This window comes from Lytechinus variegatus, chromosome 9, assembly GCF_018143015.1.
Source record: "Lytechinus variegatus isolate NC3 chromosome 9, Lvar_3.0, whole genome shotgun sequence".
Classification (NCBI taxonomy): domain Eukaryota; kingdom Metazoa; phylum Echinodermata; class Echinoidea; order Temnopleuroida; family Toxopneustidae; genus Lytechinus; species Lytechinus variegatus.
Window position 1 is genome coordinate 17,876,711 of NC_054748.1, and position 21,504 is coordinate 17,898,214.

The 21,504-nt window shown below is 35.9% G+C and overlaps 1 long non-coding RNA gene across 3 annotated transcripts; it reads left to right on the plus strand.

Moving 5' to 3' along the window:
• Positions 1-11,647: 11,647 nt before the first annotated feature.
• Positions 11,648-17,604, plus strand: LOC121421452. 3 transcript variants are annotated; one of them, XR_005970977.1, is made up of 4 exons: positions 11,648-12,342; positions 15,315-15,381; positions 16,285-16,350; positions 17,009-17,604. It is a non-coding gene; the product is annotated as an uncharacterized LOC121421452 (long non-coding RNA). The 3 variants fall into 3 exon arrangements; XR_005970976.1 differs by lacking the exon at positions 11,648-12,342 and adding an exon at positions 13,075-13,677; XR_005970975.1 differs by lacking the exon at positions 11,648-12,342 and adding an exon at positions 13,686-14,345.
• The last annotated feature ends 3,900 nt before the right edge of the window (positions 17,605-21,504 follow it).

Genomic DNA, 21,504 nt, shown 5'->3' on the forward strand with positions numbered 1-21,504 from the left:
TGTGTTTGCTGCTTGGGGTTCGGCGTCGCCAGGGCCAATACTGCGGCAGCCCGAACACGTCGGGGTCCCCGGGGCAAGCCAGGGTCATGCCACTCACGTATTGCAAGGTTTAGTAATGCCATGGACCTACATGTAGGTCCATGAGTATGCAGGGCCTTGTTCGTAAACCACAATAAAAGTCAATATCCATCATGTCCATATTTCCATTTCTGACTCTGAGATCTGATCATCTGACTGACATGATTTCTCAGAAAACAATACAGTTTTTCGTAGAACTATGTTGGTTAATTGGAATGGTTCATGTCCGTCCTTATTTCACTTTTTAGTTCTAGTATCAGGGGTACTTGTTCAGTAACGGCAAAAGTTTATCAAATCTAAGCCAAATAGGCAGAGCGTAGCAGCATATGGCCGTTGATACCGCCGTAGACCAAAAGCTTCGGTCTCTGTTATGTTGGTTGTTCAGCTGAACTCCGTTGTCTTCTCACACCAAATACAGAGACCGAAGTTCTAGCGCGATCTGTACAGGGGACTCAATGGCCATATGTTTATGTACTTAAGATCGGATAAAACGGGGAAGTGAATTTGCGCGACAGCCGAGGTAAGTCACTGTTTTTGTTCCTTTTAACTTGATTTTTCTCTGTTTTTTGGCAATTAATGTCAAGAGGGAATATTAATTTGCATTTTGGTCGCGTTAATTTTCAAAATTTTTATTCATTAAAGACAAAATTGGAGAGCCCCAACGGGGGGATTTTGCATTGCGAGTCCCCTAATGGTGGGAGCACGATAGCGAGCCGTCTGTGTACGAGGAGAAAATAAAAAAAATATGTTAAAAAAACTCGAAACAGACGGCTGCCAGCTGTCTAATACCGCCGGTGCCAGCCGGATGCGAAATTACCGATACATATATAGGCCAGCTAGGTCATTATAGTAACCCAGGGGGCTCCAGCCCATGAAGTGGGCCGGAGCTCCCTGGGTTAGGTCATTAGGTACTGGTGTTGGGAATTAGTGTCAAACAATTAAGCTTAAGTTGAAGTTTAATTAAAGTTGTGCCAGTGCCTACTGATTTTTGGACACCCCTATTTCATCTTTATATGAATCAATATAATTCTCTGCCTTTAAAAAGAAATTAAATTTAAATGAACTAAATCTATTCGGAACGATATTGATAGATTTTGCCTTGCCCATGGTGACGGTCATGGAATGATTTGTTATACCGAGATTTTTTACCTGACTGCCAAGAAGCACGAATGCCTGTGAGCAAACAACCAGGGGACCAACGGCTTAAGGTTCTTTCCTAGGGACCTGGTAATGAAGATAAATGCCTTACCATAGGGCACTAGCGCTCCACTTTGGGTGGGAATCGAACCTGGGTCTCCGGAATCCGAAACCCCCGCTCTACCGACTGAGCTTGAGACAGATTTTAACGTTATTCTTCAGAGCTACCAAGTCTCACGCATTATGTGTGATACTTAAGCATTTTGGACTCTTGTTCATCTCCTCAAATCTCTGTCTCACGCAACTATCACAGCCTATCCCCATATACATTGTACACAATGTCTGTGATCTCACTCAGATTCACAGAAAACCTCACGCATAGCAGAGATGCCAAGTTCAAAGACCAGCTATTAGCCGGTCTTTGAACTTGGCATCTCTGATTCTTTTTTACTAAAAGTGAGGCCCTACGATAGGTCTAATTTAGATCTAGATTTCTAAAAAGGAATTTCTAGATCTGCCATCTGGTTTAACTCTTTTTCTCTACGAAGATTTAATTTAACTTTATTCTAGTCTCTGCCTGTACCATTGGACTAAAATTATAATCAGATCTAGCCTAGTATAGCGGAGTTAAATTATTTTTATTTGGGGGGGGGGCCAACATTTTTTGTCGGGTTTCAAACTGCTCAATTATAGTATATCATGAGTGTGTAATTTTAATGGGAAGGGTTGAGAAAATTTATAGTGCCCCATTTCAAATTTTATAAGTATAGGTGGAGAAACTTGCGAGCAAGCTAACCTTAAAGAGGAACTCACTTAGACGTACAGATTCACATGTTTATAGATGAGTGCAAAAAAAATTAATTGTCTCGCACTGGTGAATGAGTGAGAGCCAAATTATCACACAAATAATAATTATCCTACATCTATCAAAGCTGGCCTGATGTACTATTATGAAGATTGACAAAAGGCCTTGCTATAGTAGTCCATCTGTGCTTGAAGCATTTACTGACTCTTGTTGACAATGAAGATGGTCAGTGGAAACAGAGCCAGGTAAGCATATTTCGTCAGTGGAACAGATACAGAGAGAAGGAAGTTTTGGTCAAGACCAGCTCTTTTTCTAGTTGGAAATATTCATAGGCTTAGGATATGACTAGCTGGAAATGACTTACATTGTAACTGTAAAAGTATTGTGTGTATTTTGAATTGCAGATCAAATGGGATCAAGTTCCTAGCAGTCCCAGCCCAGTCAGAAGTACAACTACCATTCGCACATCACCAAGAGTTACAATCTGATGAAGAACAGGATATCTGAACTCAAAACTTTCAAGGTATGCTTGTTTTCGTACGAAAAGGCCTCCTGATTCCTTTTTATTTGGGGGGGGGGGGACTCTAGCAAATTTTTCTGAATCATGCTATCCCAGATAGTAAAGCTCCATTGTGAGTTAATATTTATTTGGATTTACCAGATTTACCAGTATTTCCATTCTCATCAATGCATACTTATGGTCTATGTCTCTTTAGTCATACATAAAATTACTTTAAAACTCAGTTACTCTGTAGACAGAATAAAAAAGGACAAAATATTGAGAGTAATCTTATGATATCTATTGGAATGAGTTTACACACTTAATCAAAAAAGCTTTATGAATTATGATCTATAAAGAGTGATCTGTGATTTTTATCTGGCTGTATATCATGTGCTGTATGTAAATAATATTGCATGGAAGAGTAGGGCCTAATAAAAAGTTTAAATCTTCTTGATAAACTAGACTAGATGAGTAAGAATAATTTATATCAGCAGCTCATTTTGTTTTTTCTCTTTTTTTACCATGCAGGTTTCCCACTTCCCAAGCTGTTTAAGTATCACAAGTGCCAAGAAGAAATATGAAGGCCAAGTTGATAAAAAGTAGTTACTTCACTGCAATAAGACATTAAACAATGAATCATTTTGAATAAATATATTACTAGTAATTAAGCATTTAATGTTACTTAAAGGTCAAGTCCACCTTAGAAAAATGTTGATTTGAATCAATAGAAAAAAATCAGACAAGCACAATGCTGAAAATTTCATCAAAATCGAATGTAAAATAAGAGAGTTATGACATTTCAAAGTTTCGCTTATTTTCAACAAAATAGTTATATGAACGAGCCAGTTACATCCAAATGAGAGAGTCGATGATGTCACTTACTCACTATTTCTTTTGTTTTTTATTGTTTGAATTATACAATATTTCAATTTTTACGAATTTGACAATTAGGACCTCCTTGCCTGAAGCACAAAATGTTACAATAATGGAATTCCACGTGTTTAGGGAGGAATGAAACTTCATTTTACATGACAATGACAAAAAAAATAAAAATATTTCATATTTCATATAATAAAAGACAAAAGAAATAGTGAGTGATGTCATCAACTCTCTCATTTGGATGTAACTGGCTCGTTCATATAACTATTTTTTGAAAATAAGCGAAAATTTAAAATGCCATAACTTTCTTATTTTACATCCGATTTTGATGAAAATTTCAGTGTTGTGCTTGTTGAATTTTTTCTCTTTTTATTCAAATCAAGTTTTTGTTGGGGTGGACTTGTCCTTTAAACTACACATCTGTAGAAAAGAATGCAGTACAAGTTCAGGTTCATCACCGGGCAATAACATTAAAGTATACTAGCTTAGGTACAAAATTTCACACAACATAAAAGAAATATTTTTGCAATGGGCAAATGTTTCACCTTTTATTTAATATTTTCTACTTTTCTACTAGTTCTTAGTAGTTTTCGTGGAATTAAGTATTATTTTTCCAGTTTAAAGGCCTAAAGGTCTTCTTTCAGTGACATACTTAGGGTTCTATATGAAAAAAAATATTGTATTTGGAAATAAAAATAATGCATAGCTAAATGATAATAAAGGTGATCAGAGGATTAAAAAATGTATCGCTCCTGGACCTCATTTCATAAACAAGTTATTACTATTGTAATCTTGTCATTATGACAATTACCATGTTAACAGGGCTGAGCAAGAAATCAAGGTTTTTTATAGTAGCTGCAACAGGCTGGGGCAAAGTTACCGTGATTGCAAATCTTCATGATGCTTGAGTAATTATGTAGGGATATTAAGTTCCATTTATTTGTTATCTTACTCTTTGAAATATTTTAAAATGTAAATGCAAAAATATATAGACTATAGTTTAAAAATTGATTGAATTCTAACCACAGTTACAGTAGACAATATCAAATTTTGTTAATGATTCACTAATGTATTGATTTGGAAAGGCACTCTTTAGGGAGATTCCGGCATTAGCCCCCCCCCCCCCCCCACTTTATGAGTAGACTATTTCTTGCCAGCAAATTTGAAAGGAATTTGCCTTTCTTTTTTTTTTTAGTGACAAAATTTTGTGGAAAAATCAACACAATATCAAAGATTTTTATGCTCTTTTATTAAATCTTGGATGCATCCCTCATTTTAACTATTAGGCTCATCGACATCTTTTGAATGAAATTCCAATACACATTGTGCAATATGATTTAAGTGTAGAAGAAATGTACTAAATCCTATTTTTATACATTTATCCCCCCCACACTACCCCCAACCAGTAACAGCCTTTTTAGATATGCATTGCCTTCAATTTTTTTCTAACCTGCGATGCAGAGTGAGACTGTAGGCGCCGCTTTTCCAACGGCGGCGGCATCAACACCAAATCTTTTTTGAAATGACAACATAACTTAGAAAGTATATGGACCAAGTTCATGAAACTTGGCCATAAGGTTAATCAAGTATTTTTAAACATCCTGTGTAAGTTTCAGGTCACATGACCAAGGTCAAAGGTCATTTATGGTCAATGCACTTAGACCATGTTGGGGGAATGAACGTCAAAATCTTAACCTAAGTTTAAGTTTTTGAAATGTCATAACTTAAAAAATATATAAACCTAGTTCATGAAACTTAGACATAAGATTATTCAGGTATTACTAAACATTTTTCTTGAGTTTCACGTCACATGACCAAGGTCAAAGGTCATTTAGGGTCAATGAACTTTGGCCGAATTTGGGGCATCTGTTGAATTACCATCATAACTTTGAATGTTTATGGATCTGATTCATGAAACTTGGACATAATAGTAATCAAGTATCACTGTACATCCTGTGTAAGTTTCAGGTCACATGATTAAAGGTCAAAGGTCATTTAGGGTCAATGAACTTTGGCAAAGTTGGGGGTATTTGTTGAATTCCTGTCATAACTTTGACGGTTTATTGGTCTAGTTCATAAAACTTGGACATAGGAGTAATCAAGTATTACTGAACATCCTTTGCGAATTTCAGGTCTCATGACCACGGTCTAAGGTCATTTAAGGTCAATAAACTTTGACCATGTTGGGGGTATTTGTTGAATTACCATCACATCTATGTAAATGTATTGGTCTAGTTCATAAAACCTAGACATAAAAGTAACCAAGTATCACTGAACATCTTGTGTAAGTTTCAGGTCACATGATGAAAGGTCAAAGGTCATTTAGGGTCAATGAACTTTGGCCAAGTTAGGGGTATTTGTTGAATTCCTATCATAACTTTGACGGTTTATTGGTCTAGTTAATAAAACTTGGACATAGGAGTAATCAAGTATTACTGAACATCCTTTGCGAATTTCAGGTCACATGACCAAGGTCAAAGGTCAATGGACTTTGGCCATGTCGGGGGTATTTTTTAATTACCATTAAACTCTGTAATCTGTAATCTTGGACATAAGAGTTATCAGGTATCTCATGCGAGTTTTAGGTCACATGACCAAGGTCAAAGTTCATTTAGGGTCAATGAACTTAGACCATGGTGGGGGAATCAACATCAAAATCTTAACCTAAGGTTTAGTGTTTAAAATGTGGATATAGGGGTAATCAAGTATCACTGACAAGTTTTAGGTCACATGATCAAGGTCAAATATCAATGAACATAGTATTGTATCATTATATGAATGGTGTTTTTGTGAATAATTATTTTATAGTAGTTGTCAAAGTTAGCACCGTGCAATATTGAATCTCATGATGCAGGTGAGACCGGCAGAGGCATTCCACTTGTTTTAAATGTAAATTAATGTTTGGTAGATCCTGATTATTATTATGTTATTGTCAATGTTTTAGAAAATGGATTCCTTAATAAACATTTTAATTTTGAATGAAATTATCTGATCTTGGTAATTTTCATTTATCATTTACCAATTTGTGATGATATATTGCTGCCGAAATTTGTTAAGCACAATTGGCATAAGATGTTGCACAGTGTACTGAAATGTGATATGCTACTGTGACATCATGAGTCAGTTGAAATATTCTTCAAGAGAAATAAGGATTAGAGTGGGACAGGAAGTATTTAAAGTGACAGGAGAATTGTTTGCTTGTATGCATATATTTGTGTGTCAAGTTTCTGAGAGAGAGAAGGGGGGGCAGTTAGTGAAAGTTCAGTTTGTTTTGGAAGAAGCAATTGTAAGACATTATTGTTTATGTTGGGTAACGGGGGGAGGGGACTAATTTATTTTCCAAAATATTGAAACCTGCATTTGATTTCACGTATCCTCTTACTGTGTATCAATTGCCTCAAAGAACCTTGGCCTCGGGGCAACCAGTCACGGAAGTTACAATACCGTGACCTAGCGAAGTTCAGCCAAATGCCTGAAATGAAACAACTTCCATTATTTTATCGTCAAATGTATAACTGCTTGGAAAATGTGTAATAACTAACCATCTTTTGAGAATACAGGTGAAGATATTACACAGCAGTTGTTATGGGGTAATAAAAACATTCTGTATAAGAATAAGTGTTTATTTTTGAAGCATTGGGTATGCTCAGACATTCTTGTCATTGGAGATATTAACAACGATGGACTATTGGATATAGTGTGTGTTCATGCAAAATTATAGAGAAAAAAGGGAATTATTTATGTGAATCGAAATTAATTTGGAGTTGTATACCAGAAAAATGGGGGGGAATGGTTAAAGATAAACATTTCTCAAATTATTCAATTGTTAGCTACTTTCAATTGAAGGACCATGATCATGTTTTACATATGAAACAAAGTAAACATTTATCAATTGCACTTTCTAAAAGATTATACAATTTTCTTGTGGATAAAAAGTTTACAACCCCAAATGTTGAACAATATTGGTCACTTTATTTCAAAGAAAATTTGATTTGGAACAATATCTGGAAAGAAAAAGTTACTTCCATTGTAGGATTTCGTTTAGCTGAATTCAACTTTAAATTTTTGTATAAACTTTTGATGTCAAATGAATATTTGTTTCGATTTAAATTGGCAGAATCCCCACTTTGTTTTAGAATATAAAACTATTAACAATTATTATCACCTATTTTATGATTGCCATTATTCTAGACTCTTTTGGTTTAAAATTCAGTAAATTTTGTGCTACCATTAATCTGAATATTAAAAATAACGATATAGGTTATAAAGACATTGTGATTGGTAGACATGGTGGTAATGGACCCAACATTATATCTTTCTTTAATGTATCAATCAATTTAGCTTCTTATACATATATATTTGTTTAAAAAAAAGAAAATAAAATTTTATAGAAATATTTGAAATATTCTTAGAAGATATAATAAAGAAATAAATCTTTTTACTGATCAAACCTAATTAATTTTGCCTTGTTTATGATCAGAATTAAGTCTGGAACGATTCCCATAGAAAAAACAATAAAAAAAAGAAAAAAAAAGAAATACATAAGAAATAAAAAAAATAAAATACATAATAAATCGGTCTTGGTACCAAATTTTTTTTCATTCACAATTGTAACGAATGCTATAAAGAATATTTTCAACAAAAAATATCTTTCTAGGAGCTTTATTTAGTGAATCAGAGCAAAAAGTATGATTTCATGAATAATAAATTAGCATGATTCATATAAAATAAGAATATATGAATTCACTGAAATTTACCAATGCAACAGCGAAGATTACGTCATTCTCTACCATCATGCAAATTTTCGTTGTGATCACGCAATCCGCGGCTGAGATCTTTAGGGGGGCCATAATGGACCCCCCCCCCCCGGAATGACAAGAATCAAAATACCCCGGGAGATTAAGGGTTAATAGAAATTATGCTTTCTGACAACATTTTACTCATAGATCACTATTACGTGCATTTATGGTGCTCACTCCTGTGAATATTGGTTTCCCCCTTTGCATTGTACACAATACTGTTAAAGGTCAAGTCCACCCCAGGAAAATGCTGACTTGAATAAATAGATAAAAATCAAACTAGCATAGTGCTGAAAATTTCATCAAAATTGGATGTAAAATAAGAAAGTTATGACATTTTCAAGTTTCGCTTATTTTTCCCAAAACAGTGATATGCACAACTAGTCGATGATGTCCATCACTCGCTATTTCTTTTGTTTTTTATTGTTTGAATTATATATATTTCATTTTTTTATAGATTTGACAATAAGGACCAACTTGACTGAACCATATAGTATTAAACAATGCCAATTCCACATGTTCAGGGAGGAATTAATCATTGTATCTCTTGACAATGAGGAGAAAATTTGAATATTTCATATAATAAAATACAAAAGAAATAGTGAGTGGATGACGCCATCAGTCTCCTCATTTGCATACCAGCCAGGATGTGCATATAACTGTTTTGTGAAATTAAGCGAAACTTTGAAATGTCATAACTTTCTTATTTTACATCCGATTTTGATGAAATTTGCTTGTAGGATTTTTCTCTTTTTATTCAAATCAACCTTTTGTTGGGGTGGACTTGTCCTTTAATGTATATGGCAGCAATTTTGAAAGTCAAATACAGTATTTAACACAAACTTGAAACCTGAATGATATATTTTGTTAGAAAATACGTTTTTAGACAGTATCCCATTAATTCATCACATATGCATTTTAGGGCTCACTCTTGTGATTTCTTTGATCTCTCTTTCTCATTGTGTATAATACTTTTAGGGCCTTTGGCAGCCATTTCGAATATCAAAATACAACATTCAACACATACATGGCATATTAATAATATATTTCGTAAACAATTATGTTTTTAGTCAGTATTCCACTCGCTTAATCTTAATATGCATTTTAGTGATCACTCTTGTGAATTTTGGGCCCCCATTGCCATTGTACGCAATACGGTATGGGCCTGTGGCGGCTATTTTAGATATCAAAATACAGCAATGTTCCCATACATTACATAATAAATGATATATCTCATTAGTAATGATGATTTTGCATAAATTACTTCGTTCATACATCGCAATTTTTTGCAGTTTAGTGCTCATTTTTGTGAAAATTAGTTTCCTCTATTCATATTATACATAACAGAGTATACAAGGGCCTATGGCGGCCATTTTGAATATCAGGAAAATAAATATTTTGTCAAAAATTATTTTTTCAGAGAGTATTTCACTCCTGCCACACAATTCCATGCATTTCCTTAGCCAATGTGCAGACAATTTTATGATTTTCATGGGTAATTTGAATATTTTGGCAGCCATATTGGGTTTTGCCAATTTGCGGAAAATGCTCAAGGTTACACGAGTTGCATCATTCAGATTCGTAATCAGCACCCTTGAATTGACAAGAAACCATAAAAAAATATTGTATATATAAAAAAAACAGGTTATGCCTCTTCTATCCTGGACTAATACCACATAATCATGCAAGTATACCATTATTCTCATTATTTCTATCCCACTCTTCAATCAAACTCATTTATCTCTTTAGGAAGAATATTTAATTTGGCTACGCCTGATCTGAAATGTCACATTATGCCATGTTATGGGCTATCTTGCCATGCATGCATGGTAGTTTGATACTTAATGTTATAATCTTACATTTTGTACTAGTATTATACCCATAGATACCTGACAAACAAAATCAATCAATCCGAGTAGCACCATCATATTGTACAGTCATATAGAAGTATTCTTCATTATCATCAATACCATCATCTAAATAGTGCCATTTCATCATAACAGAGTTTGGTAGCAATAACATCATCATCACATAGCTTTCACGCAACATGAATTGGTGGATGAAAAAAATCACAAATATCATGATTAGAAAGTAAATTTCAAATTAAAATGTTTATTAAGAAATCAATTTTGAATATGTGATAAATATATTCCTATCCTTTTTTCTCGCCAAAGCATCACATTACATCAGCAAAATGCATATAATGAATGCAACAGAAATTGAAGAGCTATTACAAGGGAGGGGATGTATTTTTTTTTGTAAAATCTAGAGGGAAAAAATAAAAAAGGAAAAAAGAGTACATTTATTCACTTTCATAAGTATTGATGAGCCTTAATTATATAGTTAATATAAGGGGACATCAAGAATGTCATTAAAAAAGATTAACGTTATACCTCTCATTCAAAGTCGGGTACTAAAATATCAAGTCATTTTTTCAGCATTTGCTAACAAGAAATAGCATGCTAATCTAACCGGGGCACTTCACCAAATAGGGGAGCAAATTGCCACATTTCTCTAAAGAGTGACTTCCCAAATCTGCACAATAGTAAATCAGTAACAAAATTGCTTATTGTTTATTGTTGTGAAGTGCTGCTAGAGCTGTGTTCTATTTCCAACAATTTATTTTATTTATTTGCGGAGATAATTCAGTTCATGATTCAGGGCATGGACAATACACTGTTACAAGAACAAAAAGAGATTGAAAACAAAACAGTGCAACTTTTCACTGTCCCCCAAAATAAATTCAACATCTTAATGTCCAGCACTTGCTTCATAAAGATTTGAATTATGTTAAATATGCCCCAATTGTAGCATGGGAACCTCAAGTCAAGGTTGATTGAGATTTCGCCATGAACGGACGTGTCTAAAGTGAGCTCCGCTCCGCTACGTTTTTTATCACATGGAATATACGCCTAAATTTTCGACTTGGAGAGATGCCTTTTGACTTCTAATTCTGACTGCAATTTGAACATATATTCTACATAATACTACATTTTGTTTGCAAAATGCAGAATTCTTCGAATAGTCGTGACTATAATTTGAGAAAACCTTCCACCCAAAAGGACTCTAGCCGTGGTAATCAACGTGCCAAAACACCTTCGCCAGTTCCCGTAACTGTTTCCAACAAGCCTCCCCAACTCGTGACCAACCAGCCTACAGCCGTACCCCCCGGAGCCATGGCAGCCCATCAAGCTGACCCTCCTACTTCTACTCCCGCTTCAGACCCCTACACGCCTAAGGACCCTAAAAATGACTACTTGCTACTTGAAATGCGGAAAATGTTCACGGATTTCCAGCGTGATATTGATATCAAATTGGATCACGTAATTTCGGATCTTAATGCTGTTAAATCAGACATCAGGATGGTGAAATCCGCTATACATGACCTTGAAATTTCTTCAGCGGATACTTCAGCGAGAATATCTACCGTAGAAGCGGATAAACTACCTGGGATAGAACGTTTTATCGCCAAAGTTAGAGCTGATTTCGACGACAAGCTACTGAACCTAGAAATACACCACCGAAAACAAAATTTGTTGTTCTACGGCATCCCCAAACAAATCAATGAGGATATTTACAAGACCACATCTTTTGCATTGGGCAAGTTACTGGAAATTCCCGTTGAGGAGGCAGACCAAATTCAAATCATCAATGCTCATCGTCTACCTACGAAGAGGACCCACAACGGAGCCAGCGGAACCCCGGCCCCCGAAGCTCCTGATCCCATCATAGTCCGTTTTGCAAAGATGTACGACCGGGACCGAATTCTTCGCGCCTTCGAGCAGCCAAGGCAACCCCGGGCTACTGACGGCAACCGTAGGGATGGCGACCGCGTAACCGTCCGAACTGACCTACCCCCATCTATGAAACGCGAGCGTGGTCATCTAGCATCAGTTGCATATAACATTCGCAAAACCAAGCAATTGAAAACCAGGATAAGGATTCAAGGAACCAAAGTACTGCTGCAGACTAAAAACCCTAATGCACCTTCTTCACAGTGGTCAACTTGGACTGAGTAGATTTACTTATCACATGCAACATCATGACTATGGAATTTTGAATATCATTGGAGACCGAGTCAAATTCAATCCCCATAACTTTGCAAGGACGAATGGAGTAGGCCTGATCCATCTTCTATACAGGTATTATATACCCCCATCATGTTCTATCCCCATTTGGATAATTGCTAAATAGTTAAATATCCCATTTTCATCCATTAAAATGACCCCTTCATGATGAATTGAAACTTGGAGAGATGCCTTTTGACTTCTAATTCTGACTGCAAGTTTGAACATATATTCTACATAATACTACATTTTGTTTGCAAAATGCAGAATTCTTCGAATAGTCGTGACTATAATTTGAGTTAAAACCTTCCACCCAAAAGGACTCTAGCCATGGTAATCAACGTGCCAAAACACCTTCGCCAGTTCCCGTAACTGTTTCCAACAAGCCCCCCAACTCGTGGCCAACCTGCCTACAGCCGTACCCCCCGGAGCCATGGCAGCCCATCAAGCTGACCCTCCTACTTCTACTCCCGCTTCAGACCCCTACACGCCTAAGGACCCTAAAGATGACTACTTGCTACTTGAAATGCGGAAAATGTTCACGGATTTCCAGCGTGATTTTGATATCAAATTGGATCACGTAATTTCGGATCTTAATGCTGTTAAATCAGACATCAGGATGGTGAATTCCGCTGTACATGACTTTGAAATTTCTTCAGCGGATACTTCAGCGAGAATATCTACCGTAGAAGCGGATATTACTACCTGGTATAGAACGTTTTATTGCCAAAGTTAGAGCTGATTTCGACGACAAGCTACTGAACCTAGAAATACACCACACAAAAAAACCAAAAAAAAATTGTTGTTCTACGGCATCCCCAAACAAACCAATGAGGATATTTACAAGACCACATCTTTTGCATTGGGCAAGTTACTGGAAATTCCCGTTGAAGAGGCAGACCAAATTCAAATTACCAATGCTCATCGTCTACCTACGAAGAGGACCCACAACGGAGCCAGCGGAATCCCGGCCCCTGAAGCTTCTGATCCCATCATAGTCCGTTTTGCATAGATATACGACCGGGACCGAATTCTTCGCGCCTTCGAGCAGCCAAGGCAACCCCGGGCTACTGACGGCAACCGTAGGGATGGCGACCGTGTAACCGTCCGTACTGACCTACCCCCCATCTATGAAACGCGAGCGTGGTCATCTAGCATCAGTTACATATAACATTCGCAGAACCAAGCAATTGAAAACCAGGATAAGGATTCAAGGAACCAAAGTACTGCTACAGACTAAAAACCCTAATGCACCTTCTTCACAGTGGTCAACTTGGACTGAGTAGATTTACTTATCACATGCAACATCATGACTATGGTAATTATGAATATCATTGGAGACCGAGTCACATTCAATCCCCATAACTTTGCAAGGACGAATGGAGTAGGCCTGATCCATCTTCGATACAGGTATTATATACCCCATCATGTTCTATCCCCATTTGGATAATTGCTAAATAATTAATTATCCCATTTTCATCCATTAAAATGACCCCCTTCATTATGAATTGAAACTTGAGTAATTATGTAAGCCAAAATTAAAACAAATTTAAACGATTTATATTGTCATGATTACTACATGTATGTCTATGTAATACAGTTAATACAACTGCATTTTCTCTCATTATTACTGGATCCTAGATTGTTGGATCCTAGATTGCACAACCCTTTCAAGTAATAATTGATGTCATTTTCATTTTTCATGCATAATAATTTGAATTTTATGTTTTCTTAAAAGAATAGGCCTACATTATTTCCATTTTACAATTTGACTAGACTTTTGGGCATAGCCCTGAATCATCATAGGTTTTGTTGACTGGTAAATTGAAACAATAACCTCTATTGCTATGATTATAGTACATGTTTAGCTAATCAATAACTGCATTTCTTTATTTTTACTGGATTCTAGATTGTTTGACCCTTTCCAATAATTAATGTCATTTCATTTTACAAATTGTTGGTAATTTTATGTCATCAATGAATACATTATTGCATTTCCCCTTTATATTTAGATTAGATTTTGTGCTTAGTCCAGAAAGCCATAGTAGGTTACGTAGACTGGTACTTTACAGCTACATGTAAGTAATATTGACTATTGAATGTATGTTCCTCTAGTCATGTCATGCATGCTTCCTTTATTTCAATTTTATTTTTTTCACCAATATCATCCAAATGGTAATGTTATTTAATGGTACAGTAACTGTCGTTTATCATTACAATGCATGACTATCTTGTCTTAATCCTTATTTTTTATTTACGACACCTTTTTTCACCACTATTTGCTATGCTAATCATTTCCTTGTTGGCATCACAAATTATTGAAGTGAATCAAACCAGAATGAAATGAAGCAAATCGAAGCAAAATGACATACAATTATTGTTCTATTTTTTCTTCATCAAAATGAGAGAAAACTATGCTATCACTATTCAGCCGATCATGGATACGATTTTGACTGGTACACTGATTGGACAGGTTTTATGATGGACCTATTCTAATAATGAAATTACTTGTCCTTTTTTTTCATCCATTAAGATGAGTATAATGACCTCTTCATTATGAATTGAAACTTGATGTAATCATGTAAGCCAAAATTGAAACAAATTCAAACAATTTATATTGTCATGATTACTACGACTATGTAATACAGTCAATACAACTGCATTTTCTCTCATTATTACTGGATCCTATACTGTTTGACCCTTTCCAGTAATAATTAATGTCATTTTTTTTTTTTTCATGCATAACAATTGGAATTTTATGTTTTCTGAAATGAATACATTATTTCCCTTTTACAATTTGACTATACTTATTGGGCATAGCACTGAAAGTCATAGTAGGTTATGTTGACTGATATATTGAAACAATAACCTCTATTGCTATGATTATAGTACATGTTTAGCTTGTCAATACAACTGCATTTCTTTATTTTTACTGAATTCTAGTTTCGTTTGACCCTCTCCAATAATTAATGTCATTTCATTTTACAAATTATTGGAATTTTATGTCTTTAATGAATACATTATTGCATTTCCCCTTTTATATTTAGATAAAGATTTTGTGCTTAGTCCAGAAAGCCATAGTAGGTTATGTAGACTGGTAGTTTACAGTTACATGTAAGTAATATTGACTATTTAATGTATGTTCCTCTGGTCATGTCATGCATGCTTCCTTTATTTCATCATATTTATTTATCTATTTTCTCTTCAATATCATCCAAATGGTGATGTTGTTTAATGGTACAGTAACTGTTATTACAATGCATGGCTATTTAATTTGTTTTAATCCTTATTTTTAATTTATTACAACACCCTTTTATTCACCATTATTTGCTATGCTAATCATATGAAATACAATTATTTTTTTAGTTTTTCTTCATCAAAATGAGAGAAAACTTTGCTATCGCTATTGATTTTGACTTGATAACCAATTGGACAGGTTTTATGATGGAGCTATTCCAATAATGAAATTAAACTTGTCCCATTTTTCATCCATTAAGATGAGAATAATGACCCCTCATTATGATTTAAAACTTGAGTAATCATGTCAGCCGAAATTGAAACAAATTCTAAAAATTTATGTTGTCATGATTACTATACATGTTTACCTACATGTATAAAACAGTCAATACAACTGCATTTCCTCTCATTATTACAGGATCCTAGATTGTTTGGCTCTTTCCAGTAATGATTGATATTTTTTTTTTTTTTTTTTTTTTTTTTTTTCATTTTTCATGCATAATTGCTGGAATTTTATTTTCTGAAATAAACACATTATTTCCCCATTAGGCATTGCTCTGAAAGCTATAGCAGGTTATGTTGACTGGTAAATTGTAAAACCTCTACTGCTATGATTTCAGTACATGTTTCGCTAGTCAATACAACTGCTTTTCTTTATTCTTACTGGATTCTAGATTGTTTGACCCTTTCCAATAATTAATGTTTTTTCGTTTTGCAATTCATTGGAATTTTATGTCTGCTTTAATGAATATATAATTGCATTTCCCCTCTTATTTTTAGATAAGATTTTGTGCTTAGTCCAGAAAGCCATAGTAGGTTATGTAGACTGATACTTTACAGCTACATGTAAGTAATATTGATGATTTAATGTACTAGTATGTTCCTCTGGCCATGTCATGCATACTTCCTTTATTTCATCAGATTTATTTATTTATTTTATTTTTTATTTTTTTATTTTTTTTTCTTCCACCAATATCATCCAAATGGTAATGTTGTTTAATGGTACAGCAACTGCTTATTAATTATTATTATTATTATTACTATTACAATGCATGGCTATTTATTTTGTTTTAATCTTTATTTTCATTACAACACCCTTTTCTTCACCATTATTTGCATCGCTAATTATATCCTGTTCGGCATCACAAATTATATATTGGTACCTTAATCTTTTGTCTAAACGGACATTATGAAGCACCTTATACCATGCATACATTATTCTCTTTATTAGTCCGCATTATTTTTTTTTATATACAAATTTACAATAATTCCTCAAATGGATAGGTAATAATGTGCTGGCTTTTGTACACTTTCATACAAGCATGCATTATTCTGAGTAGCTAGTGAATGCAACAGCATTTTCTCATTATTACTGGATCCTAAATTGTTTGACCCTTTTCAGTAGGTAATTAGTGCCATTTTTATTGTTTTTTTTATTTGTTTATTTTTATATTTTGTTAATTATCTCCATGAACACTTATTTCATTTTCCCTTTTACATTTAGATTAGATTTTGTGCATAGCTCTAATAGCCATAGTAAGTTATGGGACTGGTACATGTACATTTAGAGGTAAGCAACATTGACAAATTCATGTATGTTCCTCTGTCATGTCATGTATGCCCTTTTTATTTCATTTTATTTATTTTTTCCACCAATATCATTATCTAAATGGTAACGTTATTTGTAACTGTTATTACTCATTACAATGCTTGATTAAGTTTTTATTATTTTATTTTCTTTTTAATTCTTATCTTATTTCAACACCCTTTTATTGACCATTTCTCGCTATGCTAATCATATCCTGCCTGGTATCACAAATTTGATATTGCTACCTTATTATTTTGTCCTAATTAACATAATGAATTTGTTCACACCATGCTTACATTCTTTTATTTTAGTATTTAGCATCATATTATTGAACGTTCAAATATCATTGCCTCAAACGGATGAATATCTTCATGCATCTATTATTCATCTATCTGTAATATCTAGTGATCTACTCTAGTTATTTACATAAGTTCCTCTTCGTGTGGCCGAAACCTAGCTTGGTATCATTGCATATATTTTTCACCTTCTCTTGAAAGTTGATTCTATCATGCATGCCCTTTTAAGGCGCTGTCACACCTTGGCGTTTTAGACAGCGTATGCCCGACGTATCAAAATTTCTCTAAAACGTCGGCATACGCTGAACTTTGTTGTTTTTTTCAACTCTGGGCGTATACTTAGCGTATTCATAACGAGTTGGACGTACACATAACGTATTAGTAACTTATATCGAACGCTTCGTTAACTTATAAGTAACGTATTCCAACGAATGCTTAGCGTATTGCTGGCGTACACAACTTATGCCCTACGATAGCCTAACGTAAGGCGCTGTCACACCTTGGCGTTTTGGACAGCGTGTGCCCGACGTGTGAGGGGTTTGGCGAGTGCGCTGGCGTGCGTCGAGTGCGTTGCGGGTGGGTTTTGCATGCGTTGAGAGTGCGCTGGGGCACGCTGGTGTGCGTCGTCGTGCGGCGGGGTCGTCGAAGGATTTTGTGCGGGCACGGGGTTTTTCGACGTGTGCCAGCGTATGGCTCGTGCGTCCCGCATACGCCATGTACGCGGGCCATGGGTTGTGGGCAAGTTGCGCGATCGTTGGTACACGTTGGCGCGCGTTGCTCGTGAGTTGCTCATGGGTCGATGTGCGTCGAGATGGTGTCCAGCGTGCCCTGGAACTTACTTCTAACCTATGAGTAACGTGCTTTGAACGTGTGTGTAGCTTGGCTCCAGCGTGTGTTGACGTGTGGGGGCGTGCTCCGGATGGCAGCAAGGCTTGCTGAGCGTGTTTGTAACTTACAGCTACCGTATAATGGCGTATTGACAACGTTTATAGGAATTGGTATACAAAGGTGGGGTTCACAGGAGTTTTCTTCGGCATGGCGGTGGTGTTGATACGGTGATGTATCGTGCGGTTATGATTTGAATAGTCGAGGGCAGCCTTTTTATAGGCTATGACACGTGTTCGTCAGCGATACGCTGCCGCGCGCGGTACCTGTAAGTTGTAGACACGTTCAGCATTGTTTTGTGGTCGTCCGAGCACGTCTTCATGCGTCAATGTGCGTTGGAGTTGGGTTGCACATGCGTTCAAGGCGCGTTATGGGTTGGAATTAGGTTTTGGGGTGCGCTGGACGTTGTCTCGACGTGCATCGGCTTGTGAGTGACTTGCGGGTGGCGCGTGTCGGCGTGTATCGGCGATCGCGTGGCTTGCCTACAACTTATGACCCGCGTATGCGGTACGCGCCTTTCCGTTTTACACCCTGGCGAAGGCATTTTCCGGAAAAGTAGCCAAAAAGCGACTAGTGAAGAGTCTACACACGTCGCTGGTTGATAGAAATAGAGAGAGAGAGGTGGATGGAGAGAGAGAGAGGGAGAGATGGATGGATAGATAAAGAGAGAGGGGGGAGAAACAGAGAGGTCGATATATAGAGGGAGAGGGGGAGAGAGAGAAAGAGAGAGAGGATAGATAGATAGAAAGAGAGAGAGAGATGTAGATAGAAATATGGACGGACAAAGATAAAGAGAGAAAAAAAGACAGACAGATGCTAGAGAAGGAGAAAGATAGAGAAATTGAGAGACAGATAGATGTTAGATAGATAAAGAATGAGAGAGACAGAGAAGATAGACAAATTAACAGATAGACAGATAGATATATAGATAGATAGAGAGAAATAGAGAAAGACAGACAGATGGATAGATAGAGGAGAGATAGATAGATGTTAGATAGATAAAGAGGGAGAGAGACAAAGAATATTAACAAATTAACAGATAGATAAGTGAAAAAAATAGATAGATAAATAGATAGAGAGAATAAGAGAAAGACAGACAGATGGATAGATAGATAGATAGATAGAGAGAGATATTAAATAGATAATTAAAGAATGAGAGAGACAGAGATTATTAACAGATAGATAGATACTATAGTAAAAAAATAGATAAATAGATAGAGAGAAATAGAGAAAGACAGACAGATGGATAGATAGATGGATAGAGAGATAGAGAATTTGAGATAGATAGATGTTAGATAAAGAATGAGAGAGACAGAGAAGATTATTAGATAGATAGATACTGCAGTACATAGATAGATAGATAGAGATAGAATTTGAGAGATAGATAGATGTCAGATAGATCAAGAATGAGAGAGAAGAGCGACATATTAACAGATACATACTGTAGTTACATAGGTAGGTAGAGAGAGAGAAATTGAGAAAGACAGACAGATGGATGGATAGATAGAGAGAGATAGAGAATTTGAGATAGATAGATGTTAGATAAAGAATGAGAGAGACAGAGAAGATTATTAGATAGATACTGCAGTTACATATGATAGATAGAGATAGAATTTGAAAGATAGATATATAGACAGATAGAGAGAAAGACAGACATCAGCAAATCGGCAAGGCAAATGATCAAGGCAAACATTCGTATTGAACCTGGAAAGTATATAAGCTCAGCTGCATCTGCAAGTACGGTATGTTCTGCGGATAACTTCGGTGCGGACTTTGGATCGCGCGCCCAGCTGATATTACAACGTAGACGTAGACTCTTCACTAGTCGCTTTTTGGCTACTTTTCCGGAAAATGCCTTCGCCAGGGTGTAAAACGGAAACGCGCATGCGGGACGTGTGAGCCATGCGTTGGCGTGCGTCGAGGGATTTTGTGCTTGCACGGGGTTTTTCGGCGACCTCGCCGCGTGACGGCGTGTGCCGGCGTGTTTTGGCGTGCTCTCAACGTGTGCGAAACTTGCCCGTGGCGTGTTCGACGTGCGCCGGCGTGTTCGCCAGGTTCCTCATGCGTCGGACATGCGCTGTCTGGGACGCCAGGGTGTGACAGCGCCTTTAGTAATTTGAAATCACTGTTTTTGTTTCGTTAATTCTTAATTCTTTTTTTTTTTCCCTCACCTTCATATGCAATACCAATTTTTACCCAATTTTAAAAATTAGTTTAAGTCCTGTGTTCAGTAGCTCTTTATCATGCCAAGCATGCTTGCATCATTATTTAACATTCCTTGTTCGCCCTTGCAATAACTACATTACCTAATTAGAGAATAAGTAAATATCTGTGTTTAGTTGTGAGCCCGTGGCCATGCTCGCATCACTATTTGTCTGTTCTACTATAGATCTCAGTTGAATAATCGACATCTTGTTTTATTCTATCGTAATGTCCACCCTTTTTTTGATATTGGCTTCTAATGACTGGTTTTACCAGAATGGCATTTTTTCAATTATCTATTTGTGTTTAAACATTTGGGCATGATCCTTCTTTCAATTCGTTCACTGCCAACCTTTTGTTCGCTCTCGCCGCACCTATAAAATAATTACTGAGAATTTGGTGTTTGGTATTCCTGATTGTCAGAATACAAAAAGGACTTGTGCTTAATAATTATATTCACTTATCATGCCTCGCATGCCATATCCCTCACATATTTTAGTATCTTGCAAGATCATATAAGAGCGCCAAAGATATGCAAATCATTAATTACAAATGTCTTCAGTTTCGATTAATGTCATACTTGACTTCTTTATTGTAACTTTAACAATACCCAATTGTTTGAGAGAAGATCTGTGTCATTAGCTCTTGACCATGTCAAGCATGCTGCCTCATTATTCTTCTATTTTACTATCGATTTCCAATTGAATAATTAACACTTTGTTTAAAAAAAAATGCTTGATTATATAATGTCTGCCCTTTGTAATAACTTCCAATGGCTGGCTTCACCAAATGGCAATCTTCCTTTTATATTATCCATTTGGTGTTTGAACATGTTGACATGACCCCTTCTTTCAATTCGTTAAGTCCTAACTTTTTGTTAGCTCTTGCCATGCACATCTATAAAATAATTACTGAGAATTTGGTGTTTGGTATTCCTGATTGTTTATCAGAATACAAAAAGGTGCTTAAACAATTATGTTCACTTATCATGCCACGCATGCCATTCCTCACATGTTTCAGTATCTTACA